Here is a 17,867-nt window from a genome sequence, read left to right as displayed (position 1 = left end):
ACACCGACATGCCCACTTTCACCACTTTATCTTTGTATATTTTGCCTCCTTTTTTTCATGAAATCTATGTGTTCTGTTTCTCTGAATTTAATAAACCCTTTAATGCCCTGCTTAAATTTTCTTTTCTCCAGCAGCACATAGTGGACCTTGCCTTTGGTGAAATTCTATTGCATTTGCAAGACCGTATTGTAAATTTAACATACTGTAGGCATCATACTTTACGTTTCTCTTGTTTTGTGAAAAGTTGTTGCTACAGTACCATGAACACAGTAAGTCCTTTGTAGATACTGATTGATTGATAGATGCTTATGTGGTTAATTTCCTTCCAGTACCTATGTAAAGATACAACACATTTTAAGAAATCACCATGTATTCTATCCTTGTACAACTATAAAGAAATCACCTGGCATTTGTGTTCGCTTGTTTCAAAGCCTAGATATACTGTTAAATATCTTTATACATCAAGAAAAGGCCATAGCTGCAGATTAAAAGTAACTCACCACTGCAAAATATAGCATAATTAGGTGCATTATGGGATTCAGTGATCACACATATCAAGATTCTTCTACTATGGTCGCTTAAAAACTGGAACACAGGCCAAACAGAGTCAATTACTATAAATAAAACATAATTCCAGTGACACACAAGCCCTTCTGAAGCATCACTGATATACATTCAATGGTGTTCTGTGGAACTGCAGATGAATAGTAAAGTATCACAGTTCACAGGGGTTGCTTTGTAGTATATACATGGCAAACTACTCCTCTGCCTACTTATTTTGCAGCAAACATATCAGAGAAAAGATGTCCCCATTACATAATGGATTTGTTCCTGAAGTGTGTATGTTTTGTGAGTTTGTAAACTTTTATGTGAGTTAAATCCTACTTTTTGCCCCCATTGGCTAACAGGGGGTTTGCATTTTAGATTCATGTTATACTTCTTTTTCTAAAGAAGCCCTATTCCAAATTTCAAATTTTTCTGCCCTACCTTCAGTATTGTTATTTTAAAAATCTTTATCCATGATTAAATGATAAAATTTACCTGAAAAACTGTTTTTGAAAGTCTGGTAGTAAATATTTTTGCTATATTCATTGAACTGATTTACCTGCTTCATCACTGATTTATCTGTATTCTTTTGATATGCTCTTGTACTGACAAAATCTTTAGATGCACATTCTTTCCCCTTTTCTTCTGGACTGAGTTTCCAACATCTCTTTTCCTCTCTCACTCTTTCTTATTTTTCTGCAGAGTTTGAGAGTCAGAAAGAACAGTAAATGTGCTCAAATCCTTCCAATATTTGTAAAGCTTAGATCCATTTTTGTATCTACTGTTGTTTTTGTTTTTAAAAAACTCTTAATTTTAAACAAAATTTTTTGTTTTAATAGTGGGTACCCAAGGAGATTAACAGAGAAGGTACTTATCCACAGTAGCAGACATGCAATTTCCCAGAGCATATGTCTGTCAGTAATAACTTGTCAGATCAGGTGAAATTCTGATAAAATGACAGTTATCAGTATGTAGCTATTTTTGTCACCGTGATTGAAGTAAAGACCTGAACATTTGCCAAAAAATCATTTTCAGCAATGTCTCCTTAGAATATATGTTTCTGAGCATCAAAATAAGCTTAGACCTTTTTTTGTACTTGCACAGTATAACTGTGGGGACAAAAGCTGACAGCTAGGTTAGAACCAAACAAGAAGGGTCAATAGGAGTCCCTTGGTGGAGAATGATATGGTCACAGCGACAGAGAAAATTTCCCTTTGTGCTCTGGAATCATAGATATAAGGATGTTACAAGCCTGAGGTGTAGATGACCATTTTTGAAACCACAAAAGAAATCAGATCAAAGAAAAAGAAAGAGATCAACAGATCAAGTCTCATGAACTTGTTTGAACATTTAGATTGACACAGGCCTAAAATCAGCTGTACCTCCTTGGATTTCCTAACTTTATCAGCGAATAAATTCACTTCTTTGTGTAAATTGTTGTGAACAGGATTTCTATCGCATAAAATTTGGTTTCCCTTTCCAATAATCCAGAGTAATGGTTTTCAACATGTACGCTATTGACATGGATGTTGCTTACCCTATTTGCTGGCTTACAGTCCCTCTTTTATATGCTGATGGGCATGCCCTATTTACTGACCTAGCATTGGAATTAAATTTTAAAGACTTTGCACAGAATAGTCTCCCAAAATTGGTCCAGCCAGGATTTACCTTCAATGTGAACTGTGAGCTTTCTGCGTATGGATGTGAAAAAGCAGCCCTGACCTGTATGTGTCAGTTAGAAATCGCACAAGTAACCCACACCAGTACAACTACACATTTGACCCAAGGTCTTCCCCTGGGTGCATTGCCAAGCAGCCCAAAATATCTTTTATGTTTTCCCTGCAGCCTCAGTCTTTACCTCAGGGCGCGCTTTGGAGAACCCCACACCACAAGGGTCATATTCTGGAAGGGGCTTGCTCTCCAAAGGCCGGCAAAGCAGCTCATGAAATTTGTTCTACTGGAGAATCTTTCATGATGGGTGGCCAGATACCATGGCAGGACATGTAAGAAAGAAACTGGACAGATAAGGGCATCAGCTGTCCAATAAATTTCATAATTAGGAGGAGCCACCTATTCCGTCCTCTCTGAGCTCTGCCTGTGGTAGAGAAGGGTTCTCTTCAGAAACAGGATCCGATGTATTTGTCAACCCGTGAGGTTTCTCCACTTCGATTTTTTTTTAAATTTCGACTTTCATTTTAGCTACAGGGGGTACATATGCAGGTTTGTTACATGAGTATATTGCACCCAGGTAGTAAGCATAATAACCAACAGGTGGTCTTGCAACTCAGGCGTACTTCCCTCCCTCCCCTTTCTTGTAGTCCACAGTATCTATTGTTACCATGTTTATGTCCATGTGTGCTCAATGTTTCACTCCCACTTATAAGTAAGAACATGTGGTATTTGTTTTCTTTTCCTGCATTAATTCACTTCGAATTATGGCTTCCAACTTCATCCATGTTGCTGCAAAAGACATGATTTCATTCTTTTTTATGGTTGTGTAGTATTGAGTCCCGCTTTCCTTTTATGCAGCTTCTTAGCATTTCTTTTTCTTTTAATTTGTCACATTAATACCGTAGACCATATATATATATATATCTTACATTAAAGACATACAGTGAAAAAGGATTGTACTGTATTGATCACTACAGATTCATATACTTGAGAAACTTTGGAAAATAAATGCCACCGTCCTATAAAATAAATCTGATGATTAGACTATCAGTCTACTGTCATTTCTAAGACTATTTGTTGAAATGTTTTACCTCCTGAAAAATAAATGGCATTTAATTTTTGGCCTTGCATGACGTTTTTACGAACGTATTGATTTGCAAAACATTCCTTACCGCCTGTAATCCCAGTACTTTGGGAGGCTGAGGTGGGTGGATCACAAGGTCAGGAGATCAAGACCATCCTGGCTAACATGGTGAAACCACGTCTCTACTAAAAATACAAAAAATTAGCCAAACGTGGTGGCGGGCACCTGTAGTCCCAGCTACTGGGGAGGCTGAGGCAGGAAAATGGCGTGAACCTGGGAGGCAGAGCTTGCAGTGAGCCAAGATCGCACCACTGCACTCAAGCCTGGGGGACAGAGTGAGACTCCATTAAAAAAAAAAATCCTTATCTAGAGATCAAATTTAAAGTCCAATTTCATTTGGATAACAACAAGAAATACAGGCATACCTGGAAGAGATTGCAGATTTAGTTCCAGATCACCCCCAACAAAGCAAATATATCAATAAAGTAAGTCACATAATTTTTTTGGATTTGCCACTGCATATAAAAGCCATGTTTATACTATACTGTACTCTACTAAATGTGCTATGTCATTATTTCTAAAATAACGATGTCCATACGTTAAGTTAAAAATATTTTGTTGCTAAAAAATGCCAACTGTCATCTGAGCCTTCAGCGAGTCAGGATCTTTTTGCTGGTAAAGGGTTTTGCCTTAATGTCCATGGCTGCTGGATGATCAGCACGGTAGTGGTTGCTGAAGGTTTGGGTGGCTGTGACAATTTTCTAAAATAAGACAACAATGACATTTCCTGCATCAATGAACTTTTCCTTTCACAAAAGATTTCTCTGTAGCTGTTATGCTGTTTGATAGCATTTCAGCCACAGTAGAACTTCTTTCAAAATTGGAGTCAGTACTTTCAAGCCTTCCTTCTGATAAAGTTCCTTCTTTATCAAAGTTTATATAACATTCTAAATCATTTGTTGACATTTCAACAATGTTCACAGCACTTTCACCAGGAAGTAGACTCCATATTAAGAAACAACTTTCTTTGCTCATCCATATGAAGCAACTCTTTACCCGTTCAACTTTTATGTTGAGATTGCAGCAATTCAGCCAGATCTTAAGGCTCTGCTTCTAATTCTAGTTTTTCTTTGTTTGTTTGTTGGTTTTACTATTTCCACCATATCTGCAGTGACTTCCTCCACTAAAGTCTTGAATTCCTCCAAGTAACCCACGACAGTTGGAATCAACTTCTCCCAAAGTCCTGCTAATGTTTAATGTTGAGATTTTGACTTTGCTCCCATGAATTATAAATGTTTTTCAACGGCGTGTAGAATAGTGACTCCTTTCCAGAAAGTTGTCAATTAACTTTGCTCGGATCCAGCAGAGGAATCGCTATCTATGGCATGTGTAGTCTTAAGAATATATTTCTTAAATAATAATATTTGAAAGTTGAAATTTCTCCTTGGTCCATGGGCTGCAGAAAGAATGTTGTGTTAGTAGCCATGAAAATAACACTAACCTCCTCGTACATCTTCATCACAGCTCTTAAGTGTCAATTGCAACTCAAGCGCACTTCCCGTCCTACCTGCTCTTGTAGTCTGCAGTTATCTATTGTTCCCATGTTTACATCCATGTGTGCGCATTAGTCCCTCATAAGGGAGTCAGCCAGCCTGTCCTTTGAAACCAAACATTAGCTTCTCTTCTCTAGTTATGAAAATCCTAGATGGCATATTCTTCCAATAGAAAGCTGTTTCATCTACATTGAAAATCTTTTGTTGGATGTAGCCATTGTCACCAATGATCATAGATAGATCCTCTGGGTAACTTGCTGCAGTTTCAACATTAGCACATGCTGGTTAGCCTTGCACTTTCATGTTACAGAGACGATTTTTTTCCTAAAACCTTGTAAATCAACCTTTGCTAGTCTCAGACATTTTTTTCTGCAGCTTCCTCACTTCTCTCAGCCTTCATGGAATTGAAGAGAATTAGGGCCTTGTTCTAGATTAGACTTTGGTTTAAGAAGATATTGTGGCTGCTTTGATCTTCTATGTAGATCACTAAAACTTTCTCCATTTCAGTAATAAGATTGTTTCCCTTTTTTTTTTTTTTTTTTTTTTTTAATCATTCGTGTTCACTGGAGTAGCACTTTCAATTTCCTTCAAGAAATTTTCCTTTGCGTTCACAACGTGGCTCATTTTTTGGCCTAACTCGACTTTCCACTTGCCTTCTTCATTAAGCTTAATCATATTTTAGCTTTTGATTTAAAGCAAGATACGTGGGACTCTTCTCTTCACTTGAATATATAGAAGCCATTGTAGGGTTATTAATTAGCCTAATTCAATATTATTATGTCTCAGGGAACAGGAAGTCCCATGGAGAGGAAGAGAGACAAAAGAAAGGCTACTCAGTGGAGAAGTCAGAAAACACACAACATGTATAGATTTGATTTATTGTCTTATCTAGGAATAGTTTGTGGTGGCCCAAAACAATTACAATAGAAATATCAAAGTCACTAATGACAGATCACCTAAACAGATATAATAAGAACAACTTGGAAATATTGTGAGACTTGTCACCATATTGTCACCAAAATGTGACACAGAGACTTGATGTGAGCATATGCTGTGGAAAAATGGCACCAATAGACTGGCTTGATGCAGGATTGCCACAAATCTTCATTTTTTTAAAAAAAAGCAATGTCAGCAAAAATGCAATAAAGTGAAGTGCAATAAAACAAGACATGCATGTTTCTCTCTGCTACATGCTGTCCTTTGATTTTGGTATATTATATTTCTTTTGGATTTAAGAAAGCATTTCAACCCAAAGGAAAAAAAAACTAAATAATTTAGTTTATAAAATAAATATAAATTTAGGACAAAATTCATTTACACACACACACACTCACACACACACATTCATAGATACTCCTAACCCCTGAATAAATAACAAGGTATGAAAACCGACCGAAGAAATGGAAAAAGACCTCTCTTGGCTTAACCTGTTTTGAGAATATGTCTGTTAAATAAATTTTGCACATGATCTGAAGTGTGAGCCAAGGAAGTACATATGGTGAAACTTTAGCAAATACTTACTAGGGGAGTAACCCACAAAGGAATTAAAGATCCTAGCCACATATTTAATTTTTTCACCCAAACTGTTAAAAGTTATGTCATTTTTCACTGGAGAATGTAGGTTGGCTAATGGATTTAACACTACCATTTGGTCTAATTTCCTGATGTCTGCTCCAATCATTGTATGTGCTTCTTTATAGAGAAAAAAAAAAAATATGAGAGCTTTATCTCCTTGTTTTTTGTGTTCTCACACAGGATCTCTGTTATTTTTTATTCATTGAAAGCTGATGTTGGTTGAAAAAGAAACAGTTCAGAATCGAGATTAGTTTTAATGTGGTATATCTATCCCTGAAACCAAAATAACAGAGATAAAAACATTTTCCAACACAAACCACATTTTTTCGATCAGACTGGAAAATGTGGAAGAAAGAATAAATGTTTTAGTCTATTTATATAAAATATGTCTTCTGGTTTTAATAATTTTTATTCTTTTCTATCTAATCTAGTTTTATTTTTCATATTTTATGTTGCTTCTTTCTAACAAACCACCATGTCAATGACTATTCTAGTAATTGTAATTATTCTCTGGATGGTTTGGGCTGCCACTTTTTACCTTGCCTTACCCAGATGAAAGAACTCCGTATGTGAAGTAGATCTGTCTGTCCACTAAGTATTTTTAATCTGGGTTCTGAAGCTCCATTTTAGAAAGTTTGGTATAATGATCTTTTGCAGGTTATACAGAAACCTGGGAATCTAATTAAAATGTTTCACAGCATGTATTACTTATCTAAACAGTCATTGAAAAGGAATAAAAGTTTAGAGACAGACCTGGGTTCTAATCATAGCCACATCATTTATGAGCTGTGTAACTTTAGATTACTTCTATAACTTTTCTAAATTTACTTCCTTAAGTAAGACAGATAAGTTGTTTCTACTTTCACAAGAGTGTTACGAGAAATAAGTAGCTTGATGCACAGACTCAGTAGAATGTTCAACAAACGATGAATGCTCAAAATAAATGAATTATTCAATTATTGTTATTATTATTACATTATTAAAATCATCGATTCAGTGTTAATCCCCTCATATCATTAAGATTTTCATGTGCAGAAAAATATTTTGTTTGGGCCATGTTAGAACAGTCAAAAAAAGAGACAAACATCTGCTTTAGAGTTCTGGTTTATAATTATTGTTATGTTGTTAGTTACCATAATTTATGCCCTCCTAAATGCATGCTGCCTACCCACAAGTTCACCTCTAATTTGTAATACACAAATTTAGAAGACAAATGCTAGACTTCAGTCATCTTGTAGTGAAAGCCAATTCTACTAAAGCCTGAAGAAGTAAATGTAAGTATATTTATTTGCTTATTTTTAAATTTATGGCTTTTTTTCTACTATATTCTGAAATACTTTATTAGGTAGACAGAAACATAAATCGGTAGACAGATGGATAGATACATAGATGGATAGATAGATGATCGATAGATAGATAGATAGATAGATAGATAGATAGATGCATGAAAAATCACACATACAGTAAGAATTAGATTATCATGTAACAAATTTAGGGTAGCGATTATGGAAAAATAGTCCTTTACTTCATTCGGAAAGTGAAGTGAAGGAAAAACAGGGAGCAAGAGAAATCACGGAGCTGCAATAGAATTGGGGGTAAAACTGAGCTCAGTTAAAAGGAATGGTATTTATGAAAACGCACTAGGTGTTTGAGACTGTGCTAGATATTAATATATCACACTTCATTCAATTCACACAGCAGCTTCATTAAGTAGGTGCTACTATGCCTGTTTTAGAGATGTATAATTGGTGGTAACAGCTACACAGAGTCTAAAGGACAGACATGATTCACACTCCAAACTGCCTAAACTCACTGCTTACTATTTAAAGAAGAGTTATCTAATAATTGCGGAGAAGTTACATAGACCCTGGATTTTCTGTTCAAATGCAAATTACAGAGGGGAAGTAGTTAAGTAATATGTGCCTTTCTCATAATTTTTGAACTCACTGTAATCCATACCCAGAGAAGAAACGTTTATGCTAGTTATTCACTAATTCCGTATTTGCAAATTCGACTGTGCACTAAAATTCATTTGCAACCCTCAACTCAATATTCACAGTGATTTTGTGATCATTTAGAGGCATGTGTAAATGGCAAAAAATTTAAGTCACCATTACCCAAGTTCATCTTCCCGAATAAGGTCGAATAAGGCAATGGGTGCTCTGCCTTCTGGTCTCAGCTCTCATGCTGTAAACAAGCGTTCTTTTTGTGACCTATCTGATGTCATGAGTTCTGTATTTCTCTGCTTTTCATTGGTGGTTTCCTGTTCAAAGTGGCCTCAAGCATTGCTTTCTAGTGTTTGTAAGTGCAAGACAGTCATGATGTGTCTTACAAAGAAATAACGTGTGTTAAGTGACCTTTGTTCAGTCTTGAGTTATAGGGCTGTGAGTTCAATGTTAATGAATCAACAATATATATTAAATAAAAGGACTAAATAGAAACACACGTAAAACTTGACTCTGAACTAATTCATTAATAAAAAGATTGTGACCAGAGGCTTACAGCAATCTAGCTGTGCTATTTCCTCTGGGAGTGATGATGCAGTATGGGCTAATTCAGTGTTCACAATCCTTTGTGGAACAAAAATGCTACAAATAGTATCAATTTTTTCTCAACTAAAAAATATGTTCCAGCTAGGACATTTAAATAGTGCTCCTAACTCTCTCATACACTTATATCAAGTAGTGTAGGTAGAGTTGGTATTTCAAAGTTGACTTATAAGACTCTTATTAAAATGTTTATCCTCTGTTGTTTGTTTATAACAGTCCAACTGGAGGATCAATCTTACACTTTCTCCCCAGCAAACTCACTCATCTGCAAGGTGCTTTCCCCACATCATGAATTGCCCATTTCCTTTCAACTCACCTTGGTAAGAGCTGCCTGACATAATGCCATAGTTCTGAATTATACTGAAAAGACATTTCTTCTCCACCCCAGCATGTCTTTGTGTGGAATCAGTTGTTCTTTCAACCTTTGATTTCTCTTGAAAATCAGGCTGCATAACTTTTGTGCTTCCTATCCTTTTCCTAGAAAATTATACAGGGGTAACATTGTTCAAGAGGCAAGCAGACAAGGGAATTGGAGAAAGTTTGTGAAGGTCAACTCCACATGTGAACACCAAGGCATGGGGAAAGGTGAGAAGTTATTGTTCTGTGAGCAGACAGTGACTCCGACTTCCCACAGCCAGGTTCCATGGCCAGATGATCTCTCTCTGTCTCTCTCTCTCTCTCTCTCACTCTCTCTTCCTCTTCTTCCCCCTCCTACCTTTAAATTGAAAGGGAGGGTGAGGCAATAAAATGATTAATTTATTGCATCTGCGTAGTAAGAGACGCAACACCAATAAATACAATTCCACGTGACATTCAAGGCTAGAGCCCTTTCCTGTATATACTCCTAACACCAACAGATAGCTCACTTTTTTATATAAAAAGAATGTATTTTGCTAATGAGAGCTTCTAAGCTTACTTTTGCCCTTTGGGAAATAGTTTAATACAAATTGTAGCATTCCACATCAGTGCCCTCTCTTAAGAAGTCTACCATTTGGCCAGTTTTAATTAAGCACTATAGTTACCTCTCTTTAGGTAAATACATTTTAGTACAGACAGAATCCAACAATTTCTCACTCCCTCCACTGTTGCCACTGTAGTTCAAGTGACTCTCCTCAAAGACTACTAGTATAGCCTCCCAGTAGAAATTCTTTTCCACAGAGCTGCCAAAAGAATCTTTTCAAAATCTGTCTTCACTCATTCACTCAAAATTCTCTAAGGACTTTCTTCTCACTAAGAGTTAAGTTCACAATCTTTATCAAGACCAACAAAGACTTAGATATCCAATCCCCTCTCCTACTACACTCCTCCCTAACTCCAGACACACTTGTCGTGCTATTTCTTCAATGTTGCAGACATAACCCAGCCTCAAGTCCTTCACAATTGCTGTTTCCTTTTCTCCTGATCTCAATAGAACTCACATTCTTCACTGTGGTCATGGTTCAAAGGTTATCTCTTCAGAGAAACCTCACATAACAGACCTTTCTAATTGTACCCTCCCTCATCACTGGCGAGGCTATAAAGAAAAAGGAATGCTTATACACTGTTGGTGGGAGTGTAAATTAGTTCAGCCATTGTGGAAGACTATGTGGTGATTCCTCAAAAACCTAAAGGACCTAAAAACAGAAATACCATTCGACCCAGAAATCCCACTACTAGGTATATACCCAAAGGAATACAAATCATCCTATTATAAAGACTCATGTACACATATGTTCATTGTGGCACTATTCACAATAGCAAAGACATGGGATCAATCTAAATGCCCATTAATGACAGACTAGCTACAGAAAATGTGGTACATACACATCATGGAATACTGTGCAATTATAATAAAGAAAGAGATCATGTCCTTTGCAGAGACATCATGGATGGACCTGGAGGCCATTATCCTCAGCAGACTAGCTCAGGAACAGAAAACTAAACACCAAATATTCTCTCATAAGTAGGAGCTAAATGATGAGAACACACAGACACATAGAGGAACACAACACACACTGAGACCTTTCAGAGGGTGGAGAGTGGGAGGAGGGAGAGGATCAGGAAAAATGACTAATGGATACTAGGCATAATACCTGGGTGATGAAATAATCTGCACAACAAACCCCCATGACACAAGTTTATCTATGTAACAAACCTGCACCTGTACCCCTGAACTTAAAATAAATGTTAAAAGAATCACAAAATTCATCCATAGTAATGTTCAAAATTTAAAACTCAGTCTACACAACTATTAATTTCATGTTTTGATGATTTTTCAGAGTTTATTCAAAATACTAGTTTGAAAGTTTCAAGCTGAAGTTAACTTCGTTTCTATCCATCTATTGTTTGCATTTAGAAGAAAAAAGAAAACCACCCAGCATACCGCATGCACTTTAAAGACAAAAAAATCCAATACATGTATTAAAGCCTGGAAATTATTTTGACCAAACGTGGACAGTCGAAAGTCTTGGATTTAAAATTAGTTTAATAGCACTGCCAAATGCATCTTAGGCTGTAATTGACGTGAAGTGTTGAAAAAATGTTTGAGTGCAAAATCTATCTTAATTTCTCAGCCTTAGTTTAGTATTTACTGAATCTGGAAATGCTGTAGAGGCTTCTGGGTTTTATTTATTCATAAGTAAGTAATGTAACAGAAAAAAAATATATTTCGGGCACGTCAACCTTAAAAAAAAAAAATGCATCCTCATAAAACAGTGTGGTGTGGGCAGCAGGTGTCAAAGAAAAATTTCATCAGACCCGAGCATGACCTACATGCTTCCTCTGATCCCTCTACAGCCACAAAATATATTGGAAAAATTAATCTTGTACAAGATTGCAGGACCCAACAATGACCTTAGCCAAGTTTCATAACTTCTCAAAACACAAACTGTGCCATCATCATGTAAAGAATTTGATGGGTCAAGGTGTCATTTCATTCTCTGAATGACAGAGAAGGAATTGCTGTTTTAAGTACATTCCCTATATAAACACATTCTATACCAAAGTGTGGTTTACTTGATTATTTTCCTAAAGTATTGGGTATTTCGTTGTGTTTAATCAGAAAGATAATAATCACTTGGGGACTCTGCTTCATAAAGTAATACAAGTATCTGCTCTCTCTAATTAGCTGCCCCAGCTTAAAACAATTTTAATAGTGTTATCAAAATGTATCTGACATTAATTACTACTTTGCTAGGATGGGGTCAAAAGGTTCAGGCTCTGCGTGTTACAAATTTTGGAGGCAACAGATAATAGAGCTATGCTTCAGTCGTTAATCAGAAAGGTTGCCTTAGCAAAGTCTAAACTAGGTAAGCTATGCACAAGGAAAACATGTGAAAACATTCAGTAACACAGTATGGTGAATATTTTAAATCTTGGGGTGAAAAGATGCTGAAACACATTTAAATTAATTTGATGGCTAAAGAAAGTATTTCAACTCTGATATAAATATGTCAGTAAATAGATTATGCAAACTGAGTTTGCAGGTATTTGTGATCAAAGATGACCTGTTTTCTCAATGCAGAATGAAACCAAATACACGAAATATGACTATCGCAGGTGGTTTTACAGCTAAACCTCAGGAAGTGTAATTTCCCCTGACCCCAGCATCATTAAATGCATGCGTTCTCAAAAACAAACAAAAAACCCTCAGAAATTTCATATTTGGGAAGTCCCTTAATTTACTGTAATTAGACGTGACCTGAAGGCATTAGTATATTGAGTGAAACCTGATTTTCTGCCTTCCATTCTTCTCTCATTTAGACAATGCTGAAGATATTGCAGACACAACTTTTTGGGGTGCTTCCTGTACTCCTTAGGATTCTATTGGAGGTGAGGCTGGAATACGGAAGAAGGATTATCCTTCTTTACCCCTTCAGACTTCTGGAAAGGAGAAACAACAGGGAAACAAAGGAAGCATCCCCACTGTCATGGTATTTCCTTGAAGGTGAGCTTCTCACTGAGCGCTACAATGACCAGTTAGAAAGGGAAAATAACCATCTGCAGGATGGTCTGACACTTAACCCCAGTATGTTCTGAACCAGTGATAGCTAAATCATGATGGGAAATTGTAATTTGTAAGGATTCAACGATTTGTCTTTTTCTTTAAGTGAAAGTATGGATTCTTTAGGCTAGATTTCTTATTATTTTGTCTTATTCAAAATGTTTTTTTTAAAGATTTCCAGTAATAGCAGGAAGACTCCCTGAATTATAGTTAGGGTTTCCAGGAAAAAAAAAGAAAAAAAAAGGCTGCTTAGTTAAATTTGAATTTCAGGTAAACAAAAAGTACTTTTATATAAATACAAGCACTTGTATTTGCTAAAATTGAGAACCTTAGCTATACTGGGTAAAACTTCTAAGCATAAAAATGCAAAATAATATCTTCATGAAGAGTTCTGCCATGTCTCTATAAATTATTATTATGGTGACTGGGAAATAGGCCTATACTTGGAATTGAGAGGTTAATAGTTTTTTCATATTTTTGTTTGTTTGTTTGCCTGTTTTTGTTTCTGTTTTTTTCTAGCTCAGCTTCAGGGAAGATTGAGAAGGCAAGGATGGGTTCAAGGGTACTAAAGCTAAGGTCAAAGCCACTCCTATTGGTGGGAAATAAGATGACCCCTTGTACCAACTTGGCTGTCAAAAGACCAGGACATAAGAAGACAGGTAGTTTGTTGGAGTTATTATGGGAATAGCATAGCCCACAGATACAGGAACTGGGACAAGTGATAACTGAGATGGATTTGGGAAACACAAACATTATTCAGGACTTCCCACAAATCCTTGGGGAGCGGAATGTGACAAAAGACTGAAAATCTTGTGGTCAAGCAAGAGGAGATTTAGACTATGCTGAAGGAACACTTTAAAAAGAAATCAGATCCTTGATGATTAAAACACTAGTTCATTGATTAGTCCAACATCCCCAAATTAATATTGTCCCCATGTTGTACATGATAGAAATACAAATACACTAACAGTAATTTTGCCCAGTGGCTGGGTTACATGTAGACATGTAGAAACAGTGTTAAAAATTTCAAAAGTTAAATTATGTTTTATCATACCACTGTTTGTCAGAATAGGTCCCAAAAAGTCTTTGATCTTTAACACCACTAGGTCTAACATGGCTGCCATTGTGTATGTGTCCACATAAGTGGTAAAATTTCTTCTGGAAGTTTAGCACTACAAAGGCCAACAGGAAAAGTTCTTCTAACTTAAACCAATATTTAGAAATAGCTATGGATGCTGTATTATAAAGATACATACCCCAAAAGCAAATGAAAGTAATAAAAATTAGTTCACCAACCACTTAAAAATAGTGCTGAAGATGTTGTAGATGAATTTCCCCTCGTCTTTTGATATTAACTTCATTGATTAATAAATGATTTCAAAATGTGACAATTTTCAGGTCTGATAATCTGCTCTTGAAAGATGTTGTGTGCATGTAGATTTCATATCATTTTTTAAGTATGAAATATTACTGAAGATAAACACTTACATAAGTAGCTACTTTGAAAACATTGTGAAAGACTTAATTAAGCATGAAAGAAGAGTGCTATTATTCTCTTTTAAGCTCCTTGAGATTTTCTTCTTCCTTTACCTGTATTTAAAACAATGAATGAATAAATAAATAAATGTGTTAGATGGATGGATGGATGGATGGATGGATGGATGGATGGATGGATGGATAGACAGACAGACCAATAGATAGATAGATAGATAGATAGATAGATAGATAGATAGATAGATAGATAGATAGATAGACAGACAAAAGTTTATTACATTTCACACAACACTGACATGAATTAAGGCATGTTCTGAAGCATGAATAACTGCTTCAAAGAACTGTTTTTCCAGATACCCTTCATTATATTTAGAAGAGAAAGAAATTTTAAGAATGAATGTATGAGTGTTACCTACATAGGCATTCTTTGTGGAAAAGTCCTGAACTTAATATAAAGGTTATACCATTCTCTTTTCTTAAGCCCACAGAGAAAAAAATGTTGGCTGTGGTTACTTCTTTCCATATTTTCCACAGAGGTTAGATGCCAGAGGATGATTTTACTTTAAACAAAAGGGTAGAAACAATTCCATGTCTTTACATGTCTGCACAAGTTTGAGAGGTAAAGAGAGAGAGATGGTAGGAAGCATGAGACACTAATGAAATTGTTCTACACGTGCATAAAATTTCCATCCCAGAGTCCCTAATGTTGAGTTATCTGCATGTCCAAAGGCTTGTGGTCTTGAGTTAATGTAGCATTTTCCAGCTGGTTCTTTTATATGTTGACAGCATGCAGCATAAATTCATAAAATGCTGCAACCACAAGGCCCAAAGTCCGCTGGTAAAGCTATTGCCTAGTCTATGGTTTAATAACACTAATACTAACTCATTTTACCTCAACATTGACAAAACAAATGTACATGAATAAAGTTAAAGAAAAAGAATTATTGCCATGTGATGGCTGCTCATAAGCAAAGCTTGGACTTTGTCTCTAAAATGAAAAGGAATTGGTGAAAAACTCAAAGTTTTGATCAACCAACAAGTTGTTTTTCTTACCACAAAGTCAAACATGTTTTTCAAATGACTTTTAATATAAATTCAGGAGAAATAGATACCAAACAATAATTGACACCAGTAATTCAAAATAAAACATGTCTACATTGATCAGAAAGATAACCAGTTGTGTCAAGCACCCACCAATTAAATTACTAGAATTTATGCCAAAAGGGATAAAGTAGAAACATAAGATACAGTCTTTTTCTTCAAATTTCTATAATACAATTTAGTAAGTAAAGTGTTTGAGAAAGATTTAAAGAATTGGATGACTAGGTTCTAATTCAGTCACTCTCAAATATTTTGGGTCTCACCAGTGTTAAAGAACATCATTTATAACATAACCAAGCACACATAGAACACTAACACACAGAGACACTTTTCTTAAAACTTTAAAAACTGGTAATGCTTACATGTATTACATTTAAAGAACTGTGAATATTCATTTTTGTTTTTTAATTATGAGTCATGACCCACAATCTCAAAGACACTGGCCTAGAGGGCAGGCTGTCACCTCTTTAAGAGCAGGAAGCCTCCCTTGTATCTCTATATTTCAAGGAAAGAATCCAGTGCCTAAGGTTGAATGAACAGATAGTAAATTCTTTGTGAATGATGGAATAAATAAATAAATGGAGTTTATATGCATCATGCAGAAAATAAAGGACTGGAACTTTTGGAAGTGGTTATTATATTTCCCTCCAAATGTATCCCTACTGTTGCTAGAAAAATAAATAGATTAAATACATATATAGTTAGGCCAGTGATAAATAGATAGATGGTAAGTAGATAGATTAGACAGAAAAATATAGATAGATAGATAGATAGATAGATAGATAGATAGATAGATAGATAGACAGAATGATAGATAGATGACAGATAAAGATAACATTTCCCAATAAATTGAAGAGTTATTATAATCCTTTTCATCTCTCTCTAGACTAGAGATCTTCAACCAATTAATTACAAAGTGACATTGTATTATGGTCAAGAACATGGACTTGGGAGCCAGACCAGCTAGATTCAAATCCTAGCTCCGCCAATTTCTTTGTGACCATTGTAAAGTCCTCTGAGCTGGCCACACCATGGTCAAGTCATGGTGACATTCCCCCACCCTTGTGATAATGTACTTTGCGATATTCCTTGTGAATGTACTTTGTAACATCCTCCCCTCCCTTGTGACAATACACCTTCCCCTCCCTTGTGAATGTATTTTGTAACATCCCCCTACCTGTCCTTGTGACAATATACCCTGTGACAACACATCCTCCCCTCCCTTGTGAATGTACTTTTTGACATCCCCCACCAGTCCTTGTGACAGTACATCCTCCTAGCCCTTGTGAATATACTTCGTAACATCCTCCCCACCCATGAGAATGTATACTTTGCAACATCCATCCCCTGACGGCAAAAAAATTGCTCCTAACTCCATCACCTATCCCAAACCTATAAGAACCAAAGATAATCCCACCACCCTTCGCTGACTCCTTTCTCAGACTCAGCCCACTTGCACCCAAGTGAATAAACAGCCTTGTTGCTCACACTAAGCCTGCTCAGGTGGTCTTATACGGATGCGCATAACAGCCCTTAGTTGGCAAAAGTGATGTAACCATTGTGTCCCAATTAGCTCATTTGTAAAATTAGAATGGCACTACTTCATAAGCATACCTCATCAACTTGTGAAGATTAAATGATTACATAATATAAAACCCTTAGAACTCTGCCTAATATGTAAGAGCACTAAATAAGTGTCCCTCTGTCTTTCTTGGTCATTTCAGAGTGACAGATGTCATTTTCTCCAGCTTCTTCTCAAATACAACAGCTGAGGTACAGAGATCAAAATCTGCCAGTGGTGAAAATGTGTCACTTGAGTGGGTAGTGGTAAGTCACCTATGACAGAGAAAATTTAAACATACTCTGAACATTCACAAAGAATGTGGATGTTACCCATGACCTTTTTAGAAGACATTGCATTTTTCTCCACTGAACTGCAGCAACGTTGACTAACTCCAGCCTCAAAAAGGGGACTAACTCCAGTCTCAGCATAGTGGTAGGACCTGAGGAACACAAATACATAAGGACAGCACTGCCATCCTTACTGTGCCATTGGTTGATTTAGCAATGGGCATTTAATCCAGGCCTTAGTCAGTCCACATAAGTCATTACTTTGACCACAAGGTATGGGCATGTGATTTCAGATGACTCTGTCTGAGGGAAGTAGAGGATATTTGTTCCATATTTGATGCAACTCTTATATTTTAGATGGTGAGCCCAGGAATGACTGCAACAATTTGGTTACTTGAGTGAATCACCTCAAAAATCACCTGAGGATAAAACCAACCTGAGGAGGAAGGATGGATTATAGA

The sequence above is a fragment of the Theropithecus gelada genome, chromosome 7b (genome assembly GCF_003255815.1).
Source record: "Theropithecus gelada isolate Dixy chromosome 7b, Tgel_1.0, whole genome shotgun sequence".
Lineage (NCBI taxonomy): Eukaryota > Metazoa > Chordata > Mammalia > Primates > Cercopithecidae > Theropithecus > Theropithecus gelada.
Note: the sequence above shows the minus strand (reverse complement) of the source record.